Genomic DNA, 6,220 nt, shown 5'->3' with positions numbered 1-6,220 from the left:
CACGCATTTATGGTAGAGTGGCCAAACAAAAGCCACTTCTTAGTAAAAGGCACATGACAGCCCGCTTGGAGTTTGCCAAAAGGCACCTAGAGGACTCTTAAACCATGAGAAACAAGATTCTCTGGTCTGATGATACCAAAATTGAACTTTTTGGCCTGAATACCAAGCGTCTCTTCTGGAGGAAATCAGGCACCGCTTATCACTAATGCCATCCCTACAGTGAAGCATGGAGGTGGCAGCAACATGATCTGGGGATGTTTTACAGCAGCTGGACCGGGGCGACTAGTCCTGATAGAAGGAAAGATGAATGCAGCTAAGTACACCGAGATCCTTGAAGAAAATCTGCTCCAGAGCGCTCTGGACCTCAGACTGGGGTGAAGGTTTACCTTCCAACATGACAACGACTTGAAGCACACAGCCAAGAGAACAAAGGAGTGGCTTCTGGACAACTCTAAGAATGTCCTTGAGTGGCCCAGCCAGAGCCCAGACCTGAACCTGATTAAACATCTCTGGAGAGATCTAAAAATGGTGCATAGATGCTCCCCATCCAACCTGATGGAGCTTGAGAGGTTCTGCATAGAAGAATAGGACAAACTGCCCAAAAATATGTGTGTCAAGATTGTAGCATCATACTCAAAAAGACTTGAGGCTGTTATTGCTGCCAAAGGTGCTTCAACAGAGTATTAAGCAAAGGCTGTAAATACTTATGCACATGTTATATTTGTGTGTTTTATTTTTAATACATTTGCAAAAATTTCAAACAAACTTTTTTCAGTGTAGCACTGTCGCCTCACAGCAAGAAGGTCCTGGGTTCCATCCCCAGGCGGGGCGGTCCGGGTCCTTTCTGTGCGGAGTTTGCAAGTTCTCCCCATGTCTGCGTGGGTTTCCTCCGGGAGCTCCGGTTTCCTCCCACAGCCCAAAAACATGCAGTTAAGTTAATTGGAGACACTGAATTGCCCTGTAAGTGAATGGGTGTGTGTGTGTGTGTGTGTGTGTGTGTGTGTGTGTGTGTGTGTGTGTGTGTGTGTGTGTGTGTCTGCCCTGCGATGGACTAGCGTCTCGTCCAGGGTGTTACTGTGTTCCTTGCGCCCATTGAAAAGCTGAGATAGGCTCCAGCCCCCCCACCCCACTCCCCCATGTTTTCCTGCCATTCACCAATCCCAGACTCTTCCATCAGACTGCCAGATAAAGAAGCATGATTTGGCCGCTCTGGTGGTGCAGTGGTAAAATACGCTAGCACACCAGAGCTGGGTTTTCAAATACATCGTATCGAAACTCGGCTCTGCCATCCACATGTACTCGTCTGTACTGAGCACGTGTGTCAGAGGGCGTGTGTCAGCTGAGAAGCGTCCTCAGTCAGCGGTGGAGGGTTGAATCAGTGGAGGATGCAATCAGGGTAATTGGACACGACTAGATTGGGGAGAAAATTGGGGGGAAAGGTTGGAGAAAATAGAAAACTCCACTACTTTGTTGCTCCACGGCTCCAGTAAACATATAACACATATAATAACACATATAATAAAGTGTATTACAGTGGTTGAAATTATAATTGATTACGTTGGTGCTATTCTACCTTGAAGTAGTATCCCTGATTGCCGAGATTACACTAAGAACGTTTTGTTATTGAAAATCATTGTGTAGGAAAAAAAGCATGGTGTAGGAAAAATGTGTTAGTGGCTGTTTTGCTAACCTAACCTTGACATAACATTGAAAACTTACAGTCTGCAGTTTATGAGGCAATGTCGCAAATCATCCAAGTTAAAGAGTGTGGTTAGAAAAGAATGGTTTTAAAAGGGCTAAGTCAAAGTTAAGACCTTAACTCTTAAGGTAAGATTATGTGGCTTACAGCTTACAGTCCAAAGACATGCAAGTGAGGTGAATTGGAGACACTTAATTGTCCAAGACTTTTAGTGTGAACTGATGAACCTTGTGTAATGAGTAACTACCGTTCCTGTCATGAATGTAACCAAAGTGTAAAACGTGACGTTAAAATAAAAGATAAATTGTTTGGTTACTGGTTTGTGGGCACACAACATCGATAGTAAGCAAGATGTTTGCTTGTTGGATTTACATCTAATGACACATACCACTTCAAACAATAATCAGAATTAGAAGGAATCATTTGTAAGATATTAGATTTTTCTTTATTAAATATAACAGATTTAAAGTCGAAATCTTACATGGAACAGCTTGGCATCAAGTGTTTTCAGTATTGGCTATGTTGGGTATTTGGTGTTTGGTGGTGCCAGCCATGATTTTGGATTTGAGATCAATTTTCCTTAACTTTAGAAAGCCGTTTATCATGCTTACTATTAAGGTAAACATGATGTTAAAATAACAGAAATACCTCATCAGAACAGACGTCTAAAAGCAAACCACAATTTGGCATTGATGAGAGTGGGGCGACACGGTGGCTAAGTGGGTAGCACTGTCGCCTCACAGCAAGAAGGTCCTGTGTTCGATCCCCAGGTGGGGCAGACCGGGTCCTTCATGTGTGGAGTTTGTATGTTCTCCCCGTGTCTGCTTGGGTTTCCTCCGGGTGCTCCGGTTTCCGGTTAGTTGAATTGGAGATACAAAATTGTCCATGACTGTTTGACATTAAACTTGTGAACTGATGAACCTTGTGTAATGAGTAACTATCTGTCCTGTCATGAATGTAACCAAAGTGTGTAAAACATGACGTTAAAATTCTAATAAACAAACAAACAAACATTGATGAGGGTCAGCTTTACCTTTCAACTGGCCTGTGCCCATGATGTTTGACGTCAAATAGTTAATGTTAAATACGTACTTATACGACAACTCATAGACATATGCAACAGTAGGGTTAAGTGTTATTCGGTGTAAACAGCAGATGGCGCCACAACACTAACTTACAGTCCAACGACTTGCTTCTCATCTCTGTTAGTAGTCTACATTCGAGGTAAAACTAAATGCATGTAAATGACAAAATATTTAATAAATAGATAATTAATGTCCCCAACCTTGCTTCTGCATGGCTGAATCGATAACATTATATTACATTCAAAAATATTTATTATATATTGTAAAAAAATAGCAGTTTAATTAATACTTGTACATTTAGACATTTAGAAGGACTTTTATTCAAAGCAATTTACAGTTGTAACTGAACACAATTACTCAGAGACCCAACAGTGGCAATTGACATGAACCCATGACCTTTAAATCACTATTCCAGTACATCAGCTGTACATACCATTGCTCCAATTGTATGTTTCTATTATTCAATGAAAAATAGCATGATTCTTTGAAACTGGGTTAATTCCATACAGCTGCTAGTGGTTAGATGTTTTGCATACATACGTACGCACTACATGCATGATACACAAGTTAATCGACTCACACACTTTACATTTGTATGTTTGTGATGCATTAAGTGTGTAAGAAAAACTGGTAAATTAACTGACTGTGTAACCCATTATTGGCTCACTATACTGTATTCCACTCACATTTATTTTGTCACTGGTTATATGGATTCTGTAATACAACTTTATACTATCCATCCCACAGGAGATCTAATAATGCTGGCCCAAATTTCCAACCTAATCAATGCAATATACATTTGTAACCACTCCTTTCATTATCTACTAATCGTCATAATATTTGACAAAATATTATATGTCAGAAATAATTTGCCAACCAATACAGTGTATCACAAAAGTGAGTACACCCCTCACATTTCTGCAGATATTTAAGTATATCTTTTCATGGGACAACACTGACAAAATGACACTTTGACACAATGAAAAGTAGTCTGTGTGCAGCTTATATAACAGTGTAAATTTATTCTTCCCTCAAAATAACTCAATATACAGCCATTAATGTCTAAACCACCGGCAACAAAAGTGAGTACACCCCTAAGAGACTATACCCCTAAATGTCCAAATTGAGCACTGCTTGTCATTTTCCCTCCAAAATGTTATGTGATTTGTTAGTGTTACTAGGTCTTAGGTGTGCATAGGGAGCAGGTGTGTTCAATTTAGTAGTACAGCTCTCACACTCTCTCATACTGGTCACTGAAAGTTCCAACATGGCACCTCATGGCAAAGAACTCTCTGAGGATCCTAAAAGACGAATTGTTGCGCTACATGAAGATGGCCAAGGCTACAAGAAGATTGCCAACACCCTGAAACTAGGCTGCAGCACAGTGGCCAAGATCATCCAGTGTTTTAAAAGAGCAGGGTCCACTCAGAACAGACCTCGCGTTGGTCGTCCAAAGAAGCTGAGTGCACGTGATCAGCGTCACATCCAACTGCTGTCTTTGAAAGATAGGCGCAGGAGTGCTGTCAGCATTGCTGCAGAGATTGAAAAGGTGGGGGGTCAGCCTGTCAGTGCTCAGACCATACGCCGCACACTACATCAAATTGGTCTGCATGGCTGTCACCCCAGAAGGAAGCCTCTTCTGAAGTCTCTACACAAGAAAGCCCGCAAACAGTTTGCTGAAGACATGTCAACAAAGGACATGGATTACTGGAACCATGTCCTATGGTCTGATGAGACCAAGATTAATTTCTTTGGTTCAGATGGTCTCTAGCATGTGTGGTGGCAATCAGGTGAGGAGTACAAAGATAAGTGTGTCATGCCTACAGTCAAGCATGGTGGTGGGAATGCCATGGTCTGGGGCTGCATGAGTGCAGCAGGTGTTGGTGAGTTACATTTCATTGAGGGACACATGAACTCCAATATGTACTGTGAAATACTGAAGCAGAGCATGATCCCCTCCCTCCGGAAACTGGGTCGCAGGGCAGTGTTCCAGCATGATAATGACCCCAAACACACCTCTAAGACGACCACTGCTTTATTGAAGAGGCTGAGGGTAAAGGTGATGGACTGGCCAAGCATGTCTCCAGACCTAAACCCAATAGAACATATTTGGGGCATCCTCAAGCGGAAGGTGGAGGAGCGCAAAGTCTCGAATATCCGCCAGCTCCGTGATGTCGTCATGGAGGAGTGGAAAAGCATTCCAGTGGCAACCTGTGAAGCTCTGGTAAACTCCATGCCCAGGAGAGTTAAGGCAGTTCTGGGAAATAATGATGGCCACACAAAATATTGACACTTCAGGAACTTTCACTAAGGGGTGTACTCACTTTTGTTGCCGGTGGTTTAGACATTAATGGCTGTATATTGAGTTATTTTGAGGGAAGAATAAATTTACACTGTTATATAAGCTGCACACAGACTACTTTTCATTGTGTCAAAGTGTCATTTTGTCAGTGTTGTCCCATGAAAAGATATACTTAAATATCTGCAGAAATGTGAGGGGTGTACTCACTTTTGTGATACACTGTAATTTAAATAAAGACAGGGCAACCTATTTTCTGAATAGTGTGTTTTGAAGTGTGAAAAACTTTTAAACAGCATCAATATCTTTATAGGCCATGTAGAAAAACCCTAACCCTAGTAACTGACTCACTTTTCACTGTTTCACTTTTAAACTTGTGTTACAGCTCGGGGGTCTGAGAAATTGTAAGAATCAGCTTTTTATTTCAGTGTTTTTATAGATAGATATATAGATATACTTTATTTGTCATATATACATATACAGTTGTACAGTACAATGAAATTCTTTCTTCGCATATCCCAGCTTGTTTGGAAGCTGGGGTCAGAGCGCAAGGTCAGCCATCGTACGGCACCCCTGGAGCAGAGAGGGTTCAGGGCCTTGCTCAAGGACTCAACGGTGGCTGCATACAACCCCATCATTTTACATAAGCCTAAAATATATGCAAGTCCACTGGACCATGGAACGCATTAATAGGTTTTCCCATACATCCTTGTGGGGAAAAATACCTTGAAACTCAACGCCAGTCCCAGAACCAATTGACGTTGCGTTATTGACGTTGTATTTACATTTTGTGTAAAATGTGCTTATTAAAGTTAATGGATAAGTTGGATTTACAGGTTGCATGTCAGTCAATTTAAACATTGAGTGAATTACATAAAGAGGTGCAATGCAAATAAAGTGTTGCCAAATAATTGAAATTCAAGGTACCACTGTATTTACATTTTGTGTAAAATGTACTTACTTATTAAAGATAATGGATAAGTTGGATTTACAGGTTGCATGTCAGTCAATTTAAACATTGAGTGAATTACATAAAGAAGTGCAATGCAAATAAAGTGTTGCCAAATAATTGAAATTCAAGGTACCACTGTATTTACATTTTGTGTAAAATGTACTTACTTATTAAAGATAATGGAT

Source organism: Trichomycterus rosablanca, chromosome 12 (genome assembly GCF_030014385.1).
Source record: "Trichomycterus rosablanca isolate fTriRos1 chromosome 12, fTriRos1.hap1, whole genome shotgun sequence".
NCBI lineage: Eukaryota > Metazoa > Chordata > Actinopteri > Siluriformes > Trichomycteridae > Trichomycterus > Trichomycterus rosablanca.
Note: the sequence above shows the minus strand (reverse complement) of the source record.